Source organism: Callithrix jacchus, chromosome 15, assembly GCF_049354715.1.
Source record: "Callithrix jacchus isolate 240 chromosome 15, calJac240_pri, whole genome shotgun sequence".
NCBI classification, from domain to species: Eukaryota; Metazoa; Chordata; class Mammalia; order Primates; family Cebidae; genus Callithrix; species Callithrix jacchus.
This window is the reverse complement of record NC_133516.1, coordinates 65,309,646-65,333,604: the sequence shown is the minus strand read 5'-3', so window position 1 is coordinate 65,333,604 and position 23,959 is coordinate 65,309,646. Positions and strand designations below refer to the sequence as shown.

The 23,959-nt window shown below is 40.9% G+C and overlaps 1 long non-coding RNA gene across 9 annotated transcripts in view; it reads left to right on the top strand.

The window, feature by feature from the left end:
- LOC118148048 (uncharacterized) overlaps positions 1–23,959 on the top strand; it is a 155,776-nt gene that overhangs the window by 15,603 nt on the left and 116,214 nt on the right. For 6 of the 9 annotated variants that reach the window (XR_013527461.1, XR_013527463.1, XR_013527462.1 and 3 more), the window contains 3 exons: positions 1,519–4,730; positions 4,939–5,155; positions 14,776–14,963. This is a non-coding gene — a long non-coding RNA (uncharacterized LOC118148048). The remainder of the gene's footprint in view (positions 1–1,518; positions 4,731–4,938; positions 5,156–14,775; positions 14,964–23,959) is intronic. The other 3 variants (XR_013527466.1, XR_013527464.1, XR_013527465.1) reach the window with 3 other exon arrangements.

Genomic DNA, 23,959 nt, shown 5'->3' with positions numbered 1-23,959 from the left:
TATAAATGGCCATTGCATTATTAATAATAAATCCTGCTAATTCCATGGGAATTAGTCAATGATGTTTATTTTATCATCCTTGCCATTTTATTTCGCTCATGTTGTTTCTATGCAGATTGAGACAATGTTTCTATTTCTGTTACATAACAGATCTGGAATATAAGAAAAAGTAGTCCTTTCCCTACCAAACACCCAGACCATGCAATGCTATGACCATAGTCCTTAATAAGATGTTGTGATGTTAATGAACATCAAGACATCTAAATGAGGGTTTATTTCCCCTGGCTCCAGGTATTGGCCATTATGGCGACAGAGCAAGTGCACCCAGAGTTGGGTTGATGTGATTTAAAACTGAGAGACTGCACAAAAATTTCAGCCCCAGTAGGCTGTTTGACGTCATAGGAACCAGCATCCCATTGGATTAATTGCTTGGGTTTCAGTTACTTGTCACATGCACCCCAAGTGTACCTAGTGATGTGGTAGCCTGTTTCATTCTGCCCTCGTTTGCTCAGATCATCTTTAAGGTTTATCTTGGAAAAAGCAAAGGCCCCGAGGGCAGGGTGATGTTTATCTGGTGGGCAGATACTGCAGCATAATAGCGAATTCCTGAGGTTTTGGAGTCCTGTAGACCTGAGTTCAAACCCTGACTCTATGACTTAATACCTATGTGACCTTGAGTCACTTGCCTAACCTCTCTGAGTCCCAGTTTTCTCATAGCTCCACCAGTGGGACTTCCTTTTCTAGCCGTCAGTGGCCTTAATACCATGTGCCCTGTCATAGGTGAAGCTAGAGTCAAGTACATGTGGTGTTAATATCATGTGCCCTGTTCTAGGTAAAACTAAAGTACTAGTCCCTGCAGGTCAACTGATGGTTTAAGCCATTATTCCATGTCACTGGTACATGTTTTGACTAACAATATAAACTCACATTAAAAACTTTATTTTTATTTATTTATTTATTTATTTATTTATTTATTTATTTATTTATTTTGAGACGGAGTTTCGCTCTTGTTACCCAGGCTGGAGTGCAATGGTGCAATCTCGGCTCACCACAACCTCTGCCTCCTGGGTTCAGACAATTCTCCTCCCTCAGCCTCCTGAGTAGCTGGGATTACAGGCACATGCCACCATGCCCAGCTAATTTTTTGTATTTTTAGTAGAGACAGGGTTTCACCATGTTGACCAGGATGGTCTCGATCTCTTGACCTCGTGATCCACCTGCCTCGGCCTCCCAAAGTGCTGGGATTACAGGCTTGAGCCACAGCACCTGGCCCCAAAACTTTATTTTAAATACAACCTGCTAATGTTTCCGTGCAAAGAACTTCTGATGATTTTTATTTTCTATTAAGACCATAGTAAACATGAGATCCCTTGGTCATGTGTGGTAAGTCTTTGGTAAGAAAAGATAAAAGTTTCATAGATGATATAGGATATTGCAGCTCTCAAATGCAAGAAAAACCATTATTTCACATATGTTATTACATCTACTCATTGGCATTACTCTCCCTCTATTTTTCAGAAGAGAAGCTGAGGCACAAAGACAAATGTCTTACCTAAGGATAGCCAGGTCATGAATGGCACTGCAGAAATTTGAATTCATGTAATCTGATCCCAGAGAACCTGCCTTGAGTGGCCATTTGCCAGACTACACAGTTTTCTCTCACAAGATATTAACTTTTTGAACTAATAAAGGAGAAGAGTCAATGGCTCCAGTTAATTTCAGGAGCAAAAATTTATCTTTTTTGTGTACAGTAACTGGATGAATTAGAAGTTGTGTGTGAAAAATGATATTTATAAGGTATGTACATAATATTGGCAGCACAATCAATAATTACAATTAATGCCTATTGTCCTGATTATTTTGCAAATACCCTCATCTACGTGAAAAGCCTTTGTGCTGGAGACTGCAGATGACAAAAATGTATAAGCACCCTGCCCTGGTGGGTACACCAGGTACCCAAGCAGGTGAGCACACGTATTCAAGCCCCAGAGTGCAGACAAATGGTGCTAAGTGGAGAGAGAAGACTTGGGTATAATTACCATGGGTGATGTGACCTCCAGTCTGTGTTGGGCTGAAGGGGAAGGAGGCCAAGGGCTTCCCACAGTTTAAATCCCACTCTTGGTCTTGTCTGTTTGATCTTGTGTTCAACAAACTTCCTGACTGGGTTCTTCCTAGTGAAGCCCTGCTTTATTGTATAACGCATTGCAGAGTGTAAATGATGGCATGCATCTACATATTAAACTACAGCAATCTGGAGCATTTTTTTTTCACATAGGCATTAGCTAAAGGTTTAAATTCTCTCATTAAAATTTTTATAGCCTGAAGTATGCTGCTAGGAAAATGAAACTCGCTGTTTTCCTTCTCATCTGAGTAAAAGGGTGACTATTTTGTTTTCTAATGAGTGTATAGCATGGGCCATTGGCTGGAGTTGTGATAGCTTATAAGTGATTTCCAGTGTGATTCAAATCTCTTGAATCCTCCAGACCTGCCTGTCTGGGTAGACAGGAATGCTGTGTAACACTTGGCCAGGAGCCGGGGCTCTGGAGTTACGTGTCTGGATGAAGCGTCCTGCATCCAGCAGCTGGTATGGCTCTGAGCAAAGTATAAAATCTCTTGGTGTCTCAGTGACCCAGCTAGAAAAGATAATTATGATCTTTGAATTAAGTGAAACAGTGTACTTATATTAAAATGCTCTGCATGGAGTCTGACACATGGTAGCAGCTCAAAATCTTGTTTTATAGTCTTAACATTTGAAGAAACCTGGCAGAAATCTACTTGTTAGTCTTATGCAACCGTTGCAAGGTAGGGCTGAAACAATGTCAATTCCACAATCAGAATTATTTCATATGGCTTCTATAAGGACCAAATGCAATAGCACAGACCTGTGTCTGGATTGTGGAAGGTCTTCAATAAATGTCAGTTTTTCATTCCTTCTCATCAAGAGCAGATATTGTCTCTATCTGTATTAACAGTCATTAGCCTGGGCTCCTTCCCACTCTGACTCTTCATGCTAACCTTGCAAACAGGTTAAGATGAGTCTATATTATCAAAGCTCCCTTGAATACACCTGTGAGCCATATTTGGCGATTAAATAAAATGTTATTAACATTGCAATTACTTCCAGGTCAAAGGTGAAATTGCTGAAAATACACCCAACATAGATTTCTAGTATAATTCCTTAATTCAATATGGGGACCTGAAATAACCCAATGTGCTCTATTTAAATAATTCTGTTCAAGGGCTACCTGGTGTACAAGCTGTAGTATTTGACTTTAAAGCATCTGCAGCCTATTCAAGAGCAGGTATGTAAAAAACCATGAAATAAACTTTAGAGAATAATAAGCTGTGTGTCTCAGCCATTCAGTGTTTATAAATAGCAAGCACCTACTCTATGCCTGATGAGCTCCTATTCATCCTTCAGCCAGACCCAGAGGTCAGCTCAGAAATCAGTTCTTGGGAGCTTTTGTGGACCACCCTTCTTATATCCCCCCGTCCACATGGTGTAAGTTCCTGCCATCTGCTCTCCTAGGATTCTGTAATTTTCCTTCTTAAAGCTTATCTCTGTTTACTTGCTTACCATTGTATCCTCAGTGCCAGGCAGCTTGGCACACAGTAGGTGTTCAATATAGGCTGATTAATCAGCTGGCTGCGTAATGGGGTGTAGCTTTCCTTTAGGTAACGGCACAGATTCCCTGTGCTATTTGCTAACAATAAAACCTAGATCTGAGGATTCTAACCAATAGTGTTTTCGCTACTGATGACAAAGTCACATTCCCACAGTTGAGTTTCCAGACCAGGGTGTGACATATGGGATAGTGGCTTCTTTAGTATTTAAAAAGCACTGGCACAGGAACACTCTTCTACCTCTGAGTTCCAAAAGCTGATGCAATGACAAAATTCTGTTGAAGAAAAGACTTCTGTCCAGTAGAGGGAGCTCCCTCATTAAAAAGTCACACATACTTGCTGAAAAACCCGGGTTAGCTTTTCATAAACTTCTCTTTCTTAGAATCATAAAATCTCAGAAATAGGAGGGACCAGAAATCGTCTAGTCTAACCACTCTCTCAGAACGAAAATTCCCTCCAGAACCAAGACTGTTAGCCTGCTTCTCCTCTTTTAACCCCTTCCCTTTCCTCACCAAGATACCCCTTCTCTCTTTTAAAAGTATCTGTTAAACACCTACTGTGCGCCTGGCACTGAGGTTATAGAGGCAAACGTGACAAGCACGGACCCACCTCTTTTTCTACATGCAGCCTTGCTTGATTCCCTCCCCGATCCGGGAAGCTCCTTACTCCTTGAGGTAGGCTGGCCTGCTCACTCTCTCTCTCTGGGATGCTCTGTTACTTAAAAGAAATTTTTTTTTTTGAGAGATGGGGTCTCTCTATGTTGTTCAGGCTTGTCTTAAACTCCTGGCCTCAAGTGATCCTCCCACCTTGGCCACCCAAAGTGCTGGGATTACAGTTCTGAGCCACTGTGTTTGGGCTTCTCATTGTTCAAACGTACCCTCCATGAAGCCAGAATCTATTCCCTAATACTGTTCATCCTTTGATTCCAGTTTCTGCTTCAGCATTGTAACTGGCACCCAATGGGCTTGGAGCCATCTGAGCATTCTGCCCCTGAGTTTCCTTCAGATATTTGAAAAACATACTTGGAATCCCTTGAGTAGCTTCTTTCATTGCCGTCACTATTTGATCCTGACCTTGGATTATGAACCTTCCTTCCGAGGCCTAAGGTGGGTTGCTTGAAGTCCCAGCAGCTAATATGCCTTACTACAGACAGAATTTTACAAGTCAGCAAAACTGGACTTTAGCTTCCTTTGTAACACTTCTGAGTCCTCTTCCCTCTTCCAAAATTTCTATATTTAGGAGCTCAGAGTCATTTTGTTAACATCTTGGGGTTGACCACACCCAAACCTCATCTGAGGTGTCTGTTTACCACAGGTATTTGGGAATTCAATGACGAACACTTCCCTGGGAAAGTAGCAGTTTAAAAGGAAAGTCATCTGAACCTAAGCAGTGAAGTGGTGTCCATCAGGAAAAATGGTCTTGAATGGAAAGAACAAAACCAAACTAGAATCACCACCCAAACAGGAGAGAAATCAACAAGAGGGCATCTGGCTAGGCCTGGCATGTGGCTGCTGCTCAGAACATTTAAAAAGTGAGTTTGTATGAATGAATGGATGGATGGATGGATGGATGGATGGATGGATGGGTGGATGAAAGTATTCCAAATTTCCTGATCCTGATGAATCATTCCTAGGTTCTGAGAATACGGTAGGCAAACTTGTTTCATAGCCTCTGAGGAGGTATGGAAAATGAGAGGAGTACTGCATGATGAGATGAGAAGTATGTGGTGATAAAAATATATATGTATATATATAGATTATTATATATCTGTATAGACCAATTGTACTAGACTTCAATGCAGTATGAACCAAATTGACTAATGGAAAGTATCTTAGGGATGATCAAGTTTAGGGTGGTAAAGAGTTTTAAGCCAGTGTACCAGTCCTGCATTATTGATAGGGCTTGTCTATGGAGAAGAATTGTGACACTTAATTTTGGCTCGGTTGAAAATGACTGATTAGTGATACCTGCTGCGGGTCTGGAAATGGGTCATGGTGATGGACATGTCAGGGATCTCTTATCCCTCTATAGTTCAGTGGTTTCTCTTTTCATAGGGCTGTCTTACTCAAAGTCACACAGCATGCTGTAACAAGGTGTCTGAGTGTCTTGACTCAATTCCAGTGCTTACTTCTACCACATTGCTCACTCTGATTGTTCAAGTGTGTCCTAGCTTATTATTCCTCTAATTGGGGGAGACAGAAGGAGTGAGAGAATTTCCTCTGAGAGAAAGTGTCAATGACATGCTCATTGATGTGGTGATCATGTGCAGTCAGCCTGACCCACTTGAAGGCCTGGGGGTCTACCCCTCATATACCACGCTTACTGCCTGGGCCCTGGGAAAGGCAGGAGTGCCAGATAGGATAGAATGGTGGTGCAAACCCTGCAGAGGCAAGCAGAAGGTGGGTCAATGGACATTGGATGAGTTTAACTCACAGACCAGAAGTGACTGAGTCAGCCAGGTACTAATTTGTCAGGGCTGGGAGGAGGAAGTCATGGGCAATCTTGAAACTAGAAGGAAGGCTCCTTTTTTCTCACAAGAAGCCATAGCCCTGGGAGGAGCTTTTCAGAGGAACTGCTGGGGAGAGAATTCTGTAACAGCACAGTTGGTGCTTCAAAATATGCACTACATCATTCCAACCAAGTTTTGAAACCCTTAGAATTCCAAAGGTTCTTCAGTTGATTCTATTCTGCAAAGTACTTACTTCAATTGGTGGCTGCACTATCAAGTAACAGATACAGCACTGGGAATCTTCCCAACCTTTTTTCCTTTTGCCAGGATTCATTGAGTATCTGCTTGGTGTAGGGAGATGAGGTCATGTGCAAGTTGGGATGGTGCCTTCATTCTACCTTCATAAGAGCACTGAGAATTTCAGGGATATCATGCTCATTTGATTTTTTCAAATATTGTTTATTTGTTGAGGGGAAATTTCTTTTCCCACAGATTAAAGAAACTAAATGGGGGCTGGCATTTGGGTTAAAACTGACCAGACAGAATGGGAAAAAATTTTTGCAGTTTACCCATCTGACAAAGGGCTGATATCCAGAATCTACAAAGAACTCAAACAGATTTACAGGAAAAAAACAAACAAGCCCATTCAAAAGTGGGCAAAGGATATGAACAGACACTTTACCAAAGAAGACATATATGAGGCCAACAATCATATGAAAAAATGCTCATCGTCACTGGTCATCAGAGAGATACAAATCAAAACCACATTGAGATACCATCTCACGCCAGTTAGAATGGCGATCATTAAAAAATCTGGAGACAACAGATGCTGGAGAGGATGTGGAGAAAAAGGAACACTTCTACACTGTTGGTGGGAGTGTAAATTAGTCCAACCATTGTGGAAGACAGTGTGGCGATTCCTCAAGGCCTTAGAAATAGAAATTTCATTTGACCCAGCAATCCCATTACTGGGTATATATCCAAAGGACTATAAATCGTTCTACTATAAGGACACATGTACACGAATGTTCATGGCAGCACTGTTTACAATAGCAAAGACCTGGAATCAACCCAAATGCCCATTGATAATAGACTGGATTGGAAAAATGTGGCACATATACACCGTGGAATATTATGCAGCAATCAGAAATGATGAGTTTGTGTCGTTTGTAGGGACATGGATGAATCTGGAGAACATCATCCTCAGCAAACTGACACAAGAACAGAAAATGAAATACCGCATATTCTCACTCATAGGCGGGTGATGAAAAATGAGAACACATGGACACAGGGAGGGGAGTACTAAACACTGGGGTCTATTGGGGGGAAAAGGGGAGGGCCAGTGGGAGGGGGAGGTGGGGAGGGATAGCCTGGGGAGAAATGCCAAATGTGGGTGAAGGGGAGAAAGGAAGCAAAACACACTGCCATGTGTGTACCTACACAACTGTCTTGCATGCTCTGCTCATGTACCCCAAAACCTAAAATGCAATAAAAAATTTAAAAAAAAAACTGACCAGAGGACTCCTTAACATATATGGCCCCTGCCTGTTTACTTTGGATAAGATACTTAATCTCTCTGTTGCCTCAGTTTCCTCATCTGTAAAAATGCACCCACCTCCTAGGTTGCTGTGAGGATAAGTGAATTTATGTAAAGCATTTAGATGGATGTTTGGTACATATAAATGCTACATATATATTGGGTATTTTTTAATTATGTAAAAATTACATATATTTATAGTATACAACATGAAGTTTTGATATATGTGTACATTGTGGAATGAATAACTCAAGCCATTGATATTCACATGTATTACCTCATATACTTACCATTTGTGTGTGTGTGTATGTGTGTGTGTGAACACTTAAAATCTATTTTCTTAGCATTTATTAGCTATTTTGGCCTGCAAACTTGGGTTAACACTGATTTTTTTTTGCCTCCTTGTTTTACACTTTTTAAAATAACTTAAACCATGGCTTTCCCCATGGAGAGAAGGAGAAATGGCATATAGGAAAGAAAAAGACATCCCCTCTTTCTGAAGTTAAAGATTTAAAACATTTGAGATGAACCTTCTAAATCATGAATCATAATCTTCAGTTACTTGGTAGTGCAGCCACAGATTGAAGTTAAGTACTCTGCAGAATAGAATCAATGGAAGAACCTTGGAATTCTAAGGGTCTCAAAACTTGGTTGGAATGACCTAGTGCATATTTTGAAGCATCTATTGTGGTGTTACAGAATTCTCTCCCCAGAAGATAATGAATTGATAAGGTATTTTTTTTTTTCTGGCCACCACACTAATGGGTTATCAGGAAAGCCCAGGGTACCAGCAAGGAACACAGTCATATCTGCAGAAGGCACTGCTCCTGGGTCAATAGCTTTGTATTGTATAGGAGATTGGCATGTTGCCAGTTGATTCTCAAGGTGTTGAGATGGCCTCGGTTGATGAAATATTGATCTCAGACCTGTCGGTTTCAATGGAATTCAAGAGTGAGTTGCAATAAAACAAGCTTGTATTCAGTTTTCTAGAGAGTCGCCATCCTGTTAATTTCTCTTTGCATGTAACTTTGCCTTCCATTCTGAGAAAACACAAGTTGCCTTTCTTACAAAATGGACCTTTATGGAACTACAGAAAAATATGTTAAGAGAAAATAGTAGAGGAAATCCATTTGCGACCTCCAGTGTTCTTTTTGTAACTCTGCTAGGAATAGAACGACTCCAAGGCAGTGATGATTTTCAAGCCAGGTTGTAACCAAGGCCACGTGTTCACTAGATTGCCTCATAACTGCAGTGAGATATTTTAACTGTTGGGGAATCAAATCTGATGCAGGAAGAAGAGCTTAAACTTCCAAATTAGGCGTAATACAAGCTCTCTGTGTCTTTGAGACTCCTGAGGTGGGACTGAACTGAGTGAATTAGAAGCAGGTTACTTTGTTTCCTGGTGTACTATCAGTTAAGCAATTTCCAGAAGCAAGAGCACAGATGGCATTTTACTTAGTTTTATAGAGTAGTTTTCTACCCTCTGTTATAAGAGCAAGAGGCAATAAGACTTTCCTTATTACCCTTTTTGTACTTTCTTTCTGAATGAGACTGCTTTGCTTCTACTCTGTGTCTTCCTGGATACAGAGGACAAAAACATTTTCTCCAGCCAGGTCCCATGCTCAACCCTCAATCTTAAAGGGTTTGGCCTAAAACAATAGGAAGCATTCTTTAAGAGCCAGCCCTCTAAACTAGACCTACATCTACCATGTAAGTTTCTCTGATGGTATTAAATATGCATCTGAACTTCTTAAGATGCATTTTTAACATATATTTATCAGCTATGGACTGAATTTTGTGCATCCCAAATTTCTATATGGAAGCCCTAATCCTCCATACAATGGTATTTAGAGATGGGGTCTTCAGGAAAGAATTAGGTGGGGCCCTCATGGTGGGATTAATGTTCTATTAATAAAGGACACCAGAAAGCTTGCTGTCTCCCTTCCCTCTACCTCTCTTTGCCATGTGAGGATACAGTGAGAGAGAAGACAGCCATCTGCAAGTCAGGAAGAGGGCCCTCATCAGAAACCAACCATATAGGCACCTTGACCTTGGATTTCTAGCCCCCAGAACTGTGAAAAAAATACATTTCTGTTGTTTAAGCTACTCCACCTATAGTATTTTGTTATGGTAGCCCAAGCTGACTAAGATAGCATCTTAGGTATATTTGGACTTAAAAATAGCACAACTAATGCACTGTGGGAGCACTGGGCTAGGCTGAGCTCTTACTAACAGAGGTAGAAAGCACCCATCACTGGTAGTCCTCTGAGCCCTCAAATTTTTTTCCTGCTATGCCACAGCGTCTTGAATTCAACCTTTGTAATTTATTTCTTTGGGATTTATGGTGATTGTCTCCTTTTTGGTAGCCATTTCTTTTATTTTTAAATTTAAATTGAAAAAGTAATACATGTACACGGTTAGCAAACAAACAACAACAATAACACATTACAAGTGGGCAGACAGTGAAAGGATGTCTCCATCTTATTCCGTATCCCAAGATCTCCAGTTTTCTTCCCCAGAATCAACTATGGTTGTCAATGTCTTTGTGTATTTTTTAGCTACTATATGCATATAAAAGCACACGTGTGTATACCAACCTTCCCTTTTTAAATACACATGTATGCATACTATCTTCAGTTTTCTGTATCTTGCTGGAAGTGTTAAGTAATGCAAAAACTACTGATAAATTAATATATCAAGAGTGCAACATTTATTTAGGACAGTTGCCCCACTGACTACAGGAACACTTCAACCTAAGGAGGTACAAAGGGACAAAGGAGGCTGAAAGTGAAGGTGAGGGATGTCAAATACAGAATTCAAAATCTCTATTAGAGTTGGCCAATACAAACCCTTAGGTACTGTGGGAATTCTATGGTAATGGTACAGTAATATAGCAATCACTTCCCCGTTTCTTTCTTATCTTTTCTGTCTTATCTTAAATGCCACCTCCTCAGAGAAACCTCCCCTTTATAAATTATAAAATAGCTTCCCTACAGCTCTAGCCAGAGGATCAGCACAGCTTTCTGTGTAGCCTCAAGCACAATTTCCTTCAGTTTGTATGACAGAAACAAGAATGATTTTTGTATCTTACAAATGTGAAATATTTGATCACATTAGAATATGCTCTTTCAAAGCATCACCCTTCCTCATCATTAGAGATATTAGAGATTTTGGCATTTACTGCCTTCTGTGTTCAAAATCATGCCAGCTAGACCCTGAATCAGTGAAGATGATGACTGGGTCTTCCATTTTTTTATATCTCTAGTGCCTCACCCAGGCTGACAGTAAACATCTATCAAATATAGTCATGAGTACAAGAGAATGCAGCCTGTGACAGTGAACAAGCTACAGGAAACCCTGTGTTGGTTAGTTGAACATAGTCAACCCACATTGAAGGGATCCAATCCTTGCAAGGTTCTGTGCTGTCCTCCGTGAGCGTAGTCATAAAATCTCGCATATGCAATTTTTCAGGAAGCCACTGTCAGTACAAACTGTGACCCTGTTCCTCTCCCTGACTTTATCTGGCTTAAAATGCCAGACGCAGGATATTTTGACTCAGCATTTTGATCATGATCAAGAGATGAAAATGTTAGGTATAAACACCAGCTGCTCTGACTATAGTTCAACTAGTCTCAGTCACTGCTTAATCTAGGAAGCTTTGCATCAAGCAAGAGTGGATTTACCACTGTGTTTGTTCTGTGCCTAAAAAGAGAAGGCCTTCGGGTTTCTCTTGGGCTTTCAACAGGGTCAAGAGGATCCTCTAATGAATTGTTCTGGGGTAAGGACCTTATCTGGGGCTTCCACCTGCTCATCTCTGAAAAGGGTCCCAATCACACTTGCATTTTATTCGCAAGACAGAGCTACTCTCTGCACCAGTCCTCTTCCATAAGCAGAATATAGCAAAGAAAAGTTACTACTTATCTTATCTTTCCCTATGACAATATTTTCCCAATATTGTCCACTGGAAAAATGTTTTTCAATAGTCTTTCCATTTAATGTCTCTCCTAACAGATTGCAAATTATTTGAAGCCTAGAAGCAATTTAAAAGTGATTTTATGACATATATTAAATATTACCAATTAACTATCTTAGAGAACTTGAAATACAGATTAAAAATTCAAGGGTAGAATTTTTACCCTGCTGACATTATATTTTATTGACAATATTTACACAGAAGCCTTTTTCAGAAGGTTAAAATTTTAAACTTATTTTTACTGAGTCTTTTCGTGTCTTTCTCATATCCTTTTGCAGTTATTGCCTTTTTATATTGTCCGTGATTGAGATGACTGCAAACCACTTCTCCCACCACCAAGAAAAGAATTATTAACTAGACTATCTCCAAACCAGGCTGCCATCTTTGATGTGTGACCGCTAAGACAGAAAGAGATGTATTGCTAAATATTTAGTTTATTATCTTCCTGGAACTTCTTGTCTTTAATTCTGCAGGAGTAAACAAATCCAGTGAAATGATTTCCAAACTGCTCATAATAGTATATGATTCTAAATTATTCTATCCCTCACTGCTGAAAAAAGAGAGTACATTATTTTAATTCATTCAGAAGGCAATAATTGGGAGTCTCAATCCTTGCAGGAAATGAAACAATTAAGAAATCACAAAAATCAAAGGGAGATAAGATGCCTAAATAGAATAAACAGCAATAACATCCAGAATGCCACAGCTTAGATACTTGTTACTAAGATATTGTGGCCATATATGCAACAGGTAGCTACAGAAATGTAGGATTCACCCCTGTCAGGGACCAGAACCATGTATTTTTTTTGTTCTTATATCTTTTAAACCAGGAATTCTTTCAGGCTTTTGGAGAAATACTGACCATGACTTTCTGCTCCTAGGCATACTGTATAGATAGTATAAGGATTCAGAGATTCAGTTTTTATTTTTATTTTTTTTTTCATCTTTTTACTTATCGTTGTTTTTAAGATATAGGGGCTGGGGAGAATTGGGAGGATTTTGCTAAGCAGAGTATGGGGAGAGGGCAGTGAAAGTTCACACACCATGGTGTAAGAGTTATTGCCGAGTTTAAAATGAAGAAACTGAGGCCAGTATAAGAAAATTAAGTGCTAGTTTATTCAGCTCCCCGACGAGGTTCCTTGGTCTGGGGAAAGGGGGCCAGAGAAGTCACGCTGACTTCCTGGGGCATGGGGGTTTTAGGGCTATGAGTACCGAGCAACAGCTGGGTGCTCTGATTGGCTCCAGAGGAGCGGGATTGGGACGGGGTGGGCCGTTATTGGTTGTTGGGTTGTCGGGCGGGTTTTTCTGATGCAAGAGCCGGCCAGGTTTGCATCAGCCAGGGCCTGCCAGGGGAACCATGTGCAGAGCTAGGTGCTGGGTGCAGAGCCAGGTGCTGGGAGCAGAGACCAGTGCCAAGTGCAGAGGTGGGTGCTGGGTGCAGAGTCGGGTGCCGAGAGCAGAATGGGTGGGTGTGTCTAGCCTCCTGGCAAGGCAACTGGCCTTACACATGGCATGCTCAGCGTTAGCTGGTAATGAAGATGAAGAGAGATTGAATGCTTCTGAGACATGCCTCAACATTGTGCTTTATGTGGTGAGGAGCCGTGTGGTTTTTGGTCAGATAGGCAGCTTAGAAGGGCCAACTGGGTAGTAGAGTGGAGAAAGAATGCACCTATGAGAGACTTGGGGCACTAAAGAGACTGTTGGAAGACTATTGCAGGAGACAGATGAGAAGATGCTAACAAAAAAGACTCAGTGGAGAAACTGGAACTACAACATGTGGTGGCAGGTTGCCTGTGGACAGTGTGTGTGTATGTGTGTGTGAGAGAGAGAGAAGAGAAGGAGGAGACAGGAAGAAGAAGGAGGAGGAGGAGGAGGTGGTAGAGGAGGCAGAAAATGAGGGGAAAGAGAAGTAGGGGGAGAAGGAAGAGGCAAAAAGAAAGTGAGGAAGGGAGAAAAGAAGAGGAGGAAGAAAGAAAGAGGGGGAGAAGAAGGATTGGGATATTTCTGAGATTCCTATCTTTGGTAAATATTTGACTGAATTTTTCCATTAACCTTGCTCTTCTATCTGCATAAACACTAGACATAAAACTATTAGATGCAAAAAGAACATCTTATTGTTTTGCTCATTTATGTTTTGAAGACAGTTTGTTTAACCAGATTAAAATGTGCAATGACTCCTTGGCTCCTTATCACAACATCTAAAGTTTGGTTTCTTGTCCTTCTTTTTGTCTCTAATTTTTAAGTGCCATGATGTATTATTAAACAAAGGTTTATGGAGTAGTGATTCTGTGCCAGGCATTGTTCTGGAGGCCTCAGGATATGATGATAAATAAAGCAAACAGAATTCCCTGTCCTCAGAGAGCAGCCTCTTTTGCACCCTGGGAATCTCAGGGTTTTGATTAAGTTTTGCAGGAAAGCAAGGCTGGAGCATTTCTATCCACCACTCTATTTTCCTTAGAAGCAATTAAGACCTAAAACCTGCTGAAGAACAAATCTCCTCCCTAAGACACTCTTGTTTTGCTTTTCTCTCAAAGAGCCTCATTTATGATGTTCAGGACTCAGAGCCTTTCTGGAGCTGAGTTGATGTTCATAATCAGGAATTGGTACCAAATCCCAGAGAAAAGCACAGACTTAACTTTGTGGTTGATTATTTATTTAGCAGGAGGTAGAAGTTCCCCTACAATTGGGATGTGGTAGCAGTGTGCAGAAAAAGTGCATCCAATTGCAATGAACCAACGAACTTCTTCTTCCACTCCACTAGGGATAGTTTTGTTTTGCTTTGTTTTAATTTTGAAAGTGCTAAGTTTTCAAACAACCTTTGAAGGAGGGACTGGCCTGGAACTAGGAGGCCGGACATTCTAAATGTTAGAGGATTGCAGAAGTTGGCAGACAGAGGGTGGGAGAAGGCATGTGTGTGGGAATATGGGAGTGGGAGGCATGTTTCTTAATCACCTGCAGAACTAGGGCCGGGGATCCTTTGCAAATATATGAGGGAAACAAAATGTGATGAACTGGATTGCTAGCTGGCATCCTGGTGCCTGGTGAATTTAGAGACAATTTTTTCTATTTCCCTTAATGTTTCTCTGCAAGTTCCATCTCATTTCTTGCTTTAATTGGACATTCTTTATGCCTAAACAAAACCCCTACTGTTAGAACTCAAGCCTGTTAAACTCCACTGCTTTTCTCTGCCAGGATTCCAGGAGAAGGGAGTGAAGAAGGAGCTCCCTGCCGCAGGCTCGAAGACTGTCAACCACCTGCAGAGGTCGCCACCCTGACTACCAGCCTCTGGCTGGCCCACCTGATGGACACCAAAACTCTCCACTCCCTCTTCTATTACTCCAGGATCCTAGATAGTGCCACAGGATGTGTGCACTAAGAAGGTAGCTGGGTTTATTTTAGTTCATTGCAATTTGATTGCACTTTTGTTATGCACTGTGCTAGCCACCTTCTCAAAAGAAGTGTACAAAGTGGCATTTAGTCATTGGGTTAGTTATGGGTAGAAAGCTGTTTTACCAACAGAGGAATGTATAAAGTGCAATTGCAAGATGGATGGAAGAGCAATTAATTCTACTGGGAGTTGTACACCAAGGTTTAGCAAGGAGGTAACATTTCTATTGGGACTTTAAGGATGAGTAGGTTTGCCAACAATACAGGGAGGGTGGTATTTAAGAGTAAAAGAACATGAAGTAACTCTCACTGGAAACATTCCAGACTATCCATAAGTCCAGGAGCTCGAGTATTATCTCTATATACTTGACCCTAATGAAAGAGAGCTCTAACTATAGGCTTGAATGCCATGCTATGGAATAGTATGGATTTGATATTTAGAGGAAAATCGGAGGTCTGTAAGCAGATGAAAAATGGAATTGATTCTGGTTTTGGAAATACCTCTCTAGTGGAAGTGTAGAGGGCAATTGTAGAAAATACAGAGATGAAAGCAGGGAACCTAGTTATGGGATGATTGCAATAATGCAGGTGAGTGATGATGTGGACCTAGCCTAGGGTCATATCGCCAGTCTGAAGCTCTCTCCCGAATTCCAGCCCCTTGTATCTAACTGTCTACTTGATGTCTCCACTCACATATCTAATAGACATCTCAAATTCAGCATGATCAAAGCATATCTTCTGATCTTGCCTACCCCAAACCTGCTCCCCACTTCCTTCCTCATCTCAGTTGATGGCACCTCCACCCTTTCAGTTGTTTGGGATGCCATCTTGGAGTTTCCCTTGATTTTTCTCTTTTGTACACCCATTTAGCCAATCACTGACTCTACCCTTCTCACCATCTCCCTCCCTCACTCCCCTCTTTGCCTGCTAGGCTGACTCTTTCACAAACTCCTTCGCAAACTCCAGCCTTCCTTTGGGCCTTTGCTCCAGCTGATCTAATCCTGCTTCCCCCAAATATCCACCTGGATCACTCCCTCAATCCCTTTACTTCCTGCTCATCTTCTCAGGAAAGCTTTCCCTGTTCACCGTATCTAACAAATCTCCTCCTCTTCCCCAGTACAGCTCATCCACTTAACTGCCTCTCTTTTTTAATTATTATTTTCCACAGCATGCATCACCCCCTAGCATGCTATGTAATTTTCATATTCATTTTATTTATTGTTTATTGTCTGTCCACACTCAAATGTAGCTCCAATGTAGGGTTCTTTGTCTGTTTGCTCACTACTATATCTCAGATCACCCAGAATGCCCGACATAGCATAAGGACTCAATAAATACTAGATGAGTAAATGAATGGGCAGTTTACTGGAAAAAAAAAGAAAGATGTAGATTAGCAGTATAGAAATTGCACCTCTTGGCATCCCATTGGCTTTGAGGGTGGCGAAAAAAAAAAGTATAAGAAGGATTCTTGGATCTTCAGCTTGGGATGATGCCTTTATCTGATATGAGAGAGGCAGGAGAAGAAATATATCTGTGGAAAATTAATGAGTTCTGTTTGGGTCATGTTGAGTCTGAATGCTTGTGCAATATGCAAGTTCAGTTTCCTGACTTACGGATTTTTCTTAACAGAGAAATCAGTCTAGAATTAAAGTTTTGATAGTCACCAACTATGGAGTAGATGAGATCTCCCAGGGAAAGGGAACCAAAGGAAAGGAGAGAAGGAGGTGAAAAGATGCCTCAAAGCACCCACCTTTATTTATGGGGCACACCCAGGGAAAGCCAGCATGCAGTAGTCAGTATTCTTGAGTGCACAGTTTGGTTCCCTTGGCTTATTTAGATATTTCTTTGGAAGATGGAGAAAGAGGCAGATGTGTGAGGAGGGAGAGTGAAATAATCTGAGCAACTTTTGGCATACAGATTGGTTGAGTCTGGGTAATACTTAAGTTGTCTCCTAGGCCTCTGTCTCCTCCAGCCATCCTTGTTCACAGCTTTCTGAGTCATATTTGCAGAATGTGTGCCCCAAGTTTTGGGGCGACTTCCCTATCAAAATTGCAGAGAGTGGAGCCCTATCCCAGAGTGCTAAAAGCGCCAGCAATTGTTCCTTCACTGAGTTGTCATAAAGGCAATCTTGCCTATATCATATGCATTTCACATTCCATGATCTGTCTCAGACAATTTGCTACAAAGCTTCAGGTTCCAATTTCTCAGAACAGTCAGAGATCAGTTAAATGAATTGTGTGTGTTTACAAGAGCCAATAATACTTGCTTCAGCAAATGACTCTAAGGAAATTCAAACAAAAAGCCATTTTCTTTCCTTTTCTTTCTTTCTTTCTTTCTTTCTTTCTTTCTTTCTTTCTTTCTTTCTTTCTTCCTTCCTTTCTTTCTTTCTTCTTTTTTTTTTATAGAAACTTCTCAGGGAAAAGGCAATGAATGTATATGCAAGGTTTTATATTACTTCAGAAACCAAGGCTGGTTGGAAGGCACATGTTTGGGCTTGCATTTAATAGTCACCACTGCTGAGAGCTTAGGACCCTGATAAATGCCTGCACCTGCATCTTAATACTGTGGGAAGTTATTGTTAAACTGGTTGTGCCCACTCAACTCTGTGAGGACATTTTGAAAGAGTAATTTTAGAGAGGGAATTGATTTCTTCACTTCATGGGCAAATGCAAAGAAAATTTGGGGCATATTTTTTCTTCCTCAGTAGAGAAAGGATTTTCCAGTCAGCTGTTACCTTCAAAGCAGGTCTTTGGCTCTGTTGTGTACTTAACAAGCTATGTATTCAAGTCTCTTCCCTTTCCCAGCATCTCCCTTTCTTCTTTACTTGTCACCTGCTTAGGCCCTAGAGCTGCCGTGGTGTCCTCTGTCTTTTCAGTGCAGGTGCATCTGCTGCAAATGGACAATGTCATGTCCATAATCATATGTCTCATGATTAATAGCAATGATAGCAGTAATGACAGTGCTGTTATTGTTGTTGTTGGTAACAGAAGTATCTGTTAACTAGTGCTACAATAATGGTGCATAACAAAGCACTCCACATTCAGTGGCTTCAAATGATAGTTATTTATTCTTACTAGCCTGGTGGTGGGTTGTCATAGGCTGTGTGAGGCTGAGTGGTTGTGTATATGGTGCAGATCCAGCTGGATTTAGAAGGTACTGGGGAAGAGTGGGAGTTTTTCTCGTGACAGTGATAGCCATGTAAGAGAGTAAGTCACACTGTAAAAGCCAATATTGCATCAACTCTGTGCACAACACATTAGATGAAGCAAGTGACTTGGCCAAGTCTAAACTCAAAGGATGAGGAAGCATAATCTGCCTATTATGAGAACAAAGGTCAAATGCCCAAGACTAATATCAATAAAGCAGGTAAGTATATTTCTTGTGTAGAAGGGTGGTAGGGGATGGATATTTGGCAAACAGTATTCTATTCTATCACAACCATCTGCCAGATCAGGAGCATGTGCAAGGTTCCAACATATTTATTCACTTACTTATGCATTCAGCTAACAGTTATTGAGTCCCTACTGTGTGCCAGGCACACAGTAACTGAACACTAAAATTATGATAATGAAAACGCAGAGGAAATTAGGAGCCTGTGAATCTTGGAATCCTGCTAGGAGAGCCAACTGATGCATAATCTGACGGACGAAGAGGTAGAGTTAATCCTGGTCTCTGGGAAAGGAATAGATAGAAGGTTTTGGAGGTCTGTATCTTGGGGTCAGTGAATATAGTTGACAATTTTCATACTTCAAAGACTAAGCTCTTTCTACCAGTCTCTGGCCTTCAGAGAGACACCAGGAAAAATGATGTTGGTCTATAGAGAATATCCATGTCTGCGGTCCTAAGTTCAGAAAAAGGCTCAACGTAAGTGTTTTGGGGAGACTGACTGCATAAGATAAAGGAGGCAACCAGGGCTTTGTCAGATCCAGACATCAGTCTTCAGGATTCTGAGGCCCCCAGAGAGATGGATGCCATCCTAGCAAATTCTAGAACTTGGTGATATGCAGCCCAATAGAATATGACCCAACAGTAGCTTCCAGAACTCATGGAAATGGTAGATGGGATTACTAGATGATGGAAGAACTAGGCCTTGTCTCTATATTTTCTGTAGTTGTGACTGACTGATATGTGTAAAACAGATTTTTATTTGATTATGACTGATATTTAACGGTGTGTTCTAATTGATTCATATACATGTTTCTGGTGGCCATTCTGATTATGTTTTCTAAGAAAGGAATAATGCTAACTAGGAAAACATTTCATCCACTAGCATCAGTGTGGCACAAAGTGCTAAGACCTATTTCAAAGAGGGGAGCTCCGTTAGAGAATTAAGAGATTGGAAAATAAAACAATTAGTGAGCTGGGAAGGGAGTTTTCATTGAGTCTGTTGGCAAAGGGATAAAGTAAAGGTTGGTGAGTATTGTTGGATGGCAACAGTCATCATGAAAAATATAATACAGAAAATAAAACTGAGGATGCATTATTTTTTACTGATTTGGACAGTGCTGATTAGGCAGTAAACTAATTTTCAAAGTTTCACTGGATTGAGGACTAGGAAGTCCAGTGTTATCCCCTATGCTTTATGAACATTTATGTTTCATGTGTTTAATTCCATACACGGAGTGGATAAAAAATGCAAATTTATGCAGAATCTGTTATGCCACTTTAAAAAAAAGCCAGTTTTTTACTATGGCAATGACTTTTAGAGCCATTCCTAAGCCCCTATATAAAGTTTTCTTTTTAAGGAATGTGAATCCACTATTTAAGGTATCTGTAGAGTGGAGAGGTCAGCAAATCCCAAGGTGAGAGCAAAATCTATCTAAACTGTTTTTGTAAATAAAGTTTTGTTGTTGTTGTTGTTGTTGTTTTTGCTGTTGTTTGCTTTTTGAGACAGAATCTCAATCTCTCACCCAGGCTAGAGTGCAGTGGCATGATCTAAGTTCATTGCAACCTCCTTCTCCTGGGCTCAAGTGATACTCCAGCCTCAGCCTCCTGAGTAGCTGGGACTATAGGCAGCAGCCACCACACCCAGCCAATTATTTTGTTTAACTTTTTAGAGACATAGTTTCATCATGTTGCCCAGGCTTGTCTTAAACTCCTGGGCTCAAGTGATCCACCTGTCTCAACCTTCCAAAGTGCTAGAATTACAAGTGCGAGCAACTGCACCCAGCTATAAATAAAGATTTTTTTTGTTTGTTTTTTATTTTCTTTGAGATAGAGTCTTGCCACTCATCCAGGCTGGAGCACAGTGGTGCAATCTCAGCTCCCTGCAACTTCCACCACCTGGATTCAAGTGATTCTCCTTCCTCACTTTCTGAGTAGCTGGTTGTTGAAAGAGCCTGGCCCCTCCTCCTCCCTCACCATGTAATCTCTTACTGGCCAGCTCCCGGGCCTAGTGGAATCTCCTGGAGTCTCTCACCAGAAACACATGCTGGCACGGTGCTTCTTGTATAGCCTGTAGAACCATGAGCCAAATAAATGTCTTTTATTTATAAACTACTCAGCCTCAGGTACAGCCTTAGTCCATTTGTGTCACTTCACAGTGACACAAATGGACTAAGACAGTCACCAAGCCTCTCTTATTCTCCACCTCTTGCTTCTACCTTCTGCTATATGAGCTTCATTCTCAGGCAGGCTCTCTCTACATGGTAGAAAAGATGACTACTATTATAACTGCACTTATATAGGACCCTTAGACTTTATAGCTACTGAAGGAAAGATATCCTCTTTTTCCCAGCATCTATTACAGCCCCTATGCCCACTCCACAGGGCTCAGATTGAGCTTGGAGCCCAACTGAACCAGGTGCTGTGCTCAGGAGAGTAAAGGCTCTGTACTAAGCATTTTGTGTTGCATTTTCTTCTCCAATAGAAGAGAAGGGCCATGTTTTTAATAGGCCCAACAGCAGGGGGAGAGGAGTTCCCAGCAAAAATCAAAGCAAAATTAAGGATAGCTGAAAAATTTGAAGACAGTCTAGAATTCAATAATTCTTGGCAGGCTTATATTTCTATTATTTGTCTCTCACTGTGATTTCTCCCAGCTGCTTAGTTTTCCATCTTTGTCTGCCCTGCATCTCACAATTCCTGTGTTTTTTTTTTTTCCTATTATTGCAACTGATCCTTAAACAATGTGAAAGTTAGGGGCACTGACCCCCCATGCAGTCAAAAATCCATATGTAAATTTTGACTTTCCAAAAACTTAACTGCTAATAGCCTACTGTTGACCAGAAGCCTTACTGGCAACATACAGTCAATTAATACATATTTTATATGTTTTGCATATTATATACTGTATTATTACAATAAAGTAAGCTAGAGAAAAGAAAATGTGATTAAGAAAATCATAAGGAAGAGAAAATATATTTACTATTTATTAATTAGAAGTGGATCATTATACAAGTCTTAATCCTCATTGTTCTCACATTGAGTAGACTAAAGAGGAGGAGGAAGAGAATGAGTTGTTCTTGCTGTCTCAGGGATGGGAGAGGTGGGAGAGATGCCTGATCTAGGCTCATGGCAACCTTCCCCTCCTGGGCTCAACTGATCAGGCCTGACCTCAGCCTTCTGAGTAGCTGTGACTACAGGTGGGTGCCACCATGCCCAGCTAAGAAAATCATAAGGAAAAGGAAATACAATTACTATTCATTAAATAGAAGTGGATCATCATAAAGGTCTTTATCCTCATTGTCCTCACATTGAGTAGACTGAAGGGGAGGAGGAAGAGATGGGTTGTTCTTTCTGTCTCAGGGGTGGCAGAGGTGAAGAGATGCAGGAGGTGGAAAGGGAGGTAGGAGAGGCAGGCAAATTTGGTATAAGTTTTATTGAAAAATATCCATGTCTAAGTGGACCTGAGGAGCTCAAATTTATTTTGTTCAAGGGCCAACTGTCCTTGGCTTCATACTGTTCAGAATCTATATTTTTTCACTCCCCCAAGTTCACTTATAGAAGATCACTGCATAGTCCAGACCATGATGTGCACATGCAGTATTTGAGAGCCAAAGAAACTCAGTATGGCATAGTAAAAACAATTTAAAATTTAATATCAGGCAATACTCTCCAACCATTCCTCACCATACTGAGTTTTTTCCTAAACCCATGTTCCACTCAAGCACCAACTCCATACCATATTCTTGGTCAATTCTTCCCCTTAACACTTTTCCTCTCACTAAACTCCAGACTCTAATATTCCAGAGTTTATGACATTTTGTCCCTATAATATTTTCACTTTCCATACCTTACCTCAATTTATGTCCTCAAGGAATTCATAACCTCAAAAACTTTTTTTTTTTTTTTGAGACGGAGTTTTGCTCTTGTTACCCAGGCTGGAGTGCAATGGCATGATCTCGGCTCACCGCAACCTCTGCCTCCTGGGTTCAGGCAATTCTCCTGCCTCAGCCTCCCGAGTAGCTGGGATTACAGGCACACGCCACCATGCCAGCTAATTTTTAGTAGAGACAAGGTTTCACCATGTTGACCAGGATGGTCTCGATCTCTTGACCTCGTGATCCACCCACCCTGGCCTCCCAAAGTGCTGGGATTGCAGGCTTGAGCCACCGCACCCGGCCAACCTCAAAAACTTTTAAGGAACTTAGTGAAGCAAAATGCATCCTGGAAAGGTCATCAATCTTATAATACCAACACAAATTGCCACAATGGTTGTAGTAGTTATTTTAACATAGATTTTACCACCCAAATAAATTCCAAGAGAGAAAGAGAAAGCAAAAAAAGAGATAGGGGCTGGGGAGGGCTTTACCTGCCTTCACGTGTGTATTATTCTTACTGTTCAGAAATTATAGCCTTCATAAATGGTATTTTCTATGAAGAAACTCTTCACTGAATCATGCATAAAGCACATGTGGTCAAAGTCTGGGGTCATTTGCCTTTCATTTGCAATGAGAATAATATGTCTCAGGTGGCTACTGGCCCAAGAAGGTGAGAAATATGTAGAGAAGTCAGGAATTCAAGCTACAATCTAGAGCCAAGTCCAAGAATCTAGAAAGAGCACAATCTAGATCAGCCAAAGCACATTTGTCTCCTACAGAGTGATAATAATGTTTATTATTGTAAACTCTGAAACTTTCAAGGATGCCTGTTACACAGTATTATTGTAGCAGTAGGTGACTGATACATGTAGACTGAGAATCAAACCCTGTTCACATCCACAGATGTGATCTTTGCTTTATCACTCCTTCTTCTGACCTCTAAGGGCACTTATTTTTGTTTTAGCATATTTAGGCATTTTTTTCTCTTTCTGCTTTTAAAATGATAGTTTCTAAAGGACAGAACATTTATCACTCTTTTTTTTTTTTTTGAGATGGAGTTTCACTCTCCCAGGCTGGAGTGCAAGGGCGCCATCTTGGCTCATCGCAACCTCCACTTCCTGGGTTCAGGCAGTTCTCCTGCTTCAGCCTCCCAAGTAGCTGGGATTAAAGGCAGGCGTCACCATGCCCAGCTAATTTTTGTATTTTTAGTAGAGATGGGGTTTCACCATGTTGACCAGGATGGTCTCAATCTCTTGACCTCATGATCCACCCACTTCATTTATCACTCTTATGTCCCCTAAATCTCTGGAATAAATCTTTGTATCTGGTTGCTGTTCAATGGAGATTTTTGGTGAAATGTAAATTTGAGCCTCAGGTTCATGATGGCCACAGATGGAAATTATGTCCTGATTACTTGCTGGTCAATAAATATCACTGGTTCCAGGTAAGACCAAGTGAGATTTAGGAATGGATTGGCATAAATTCATCTTCCTACTAATGACAAAGCTTAGACCACAGAAGTATGAGGTGAACCACAGTGATTTTCTTGTACCACTAATGCCTAACTATTACTTCACCTCAGTGTATGATGAGATATATTTTTGGATTCATCTGAAAGGCTTTGTAATTATAAGTGACTGCCTTAATGTGAATATAGTCTACAGATACTACTCTACTCTTCACCTTCCCCAAAAAAGCCATTCTGTCTGTTGAGAAAATTAGGGAGGACT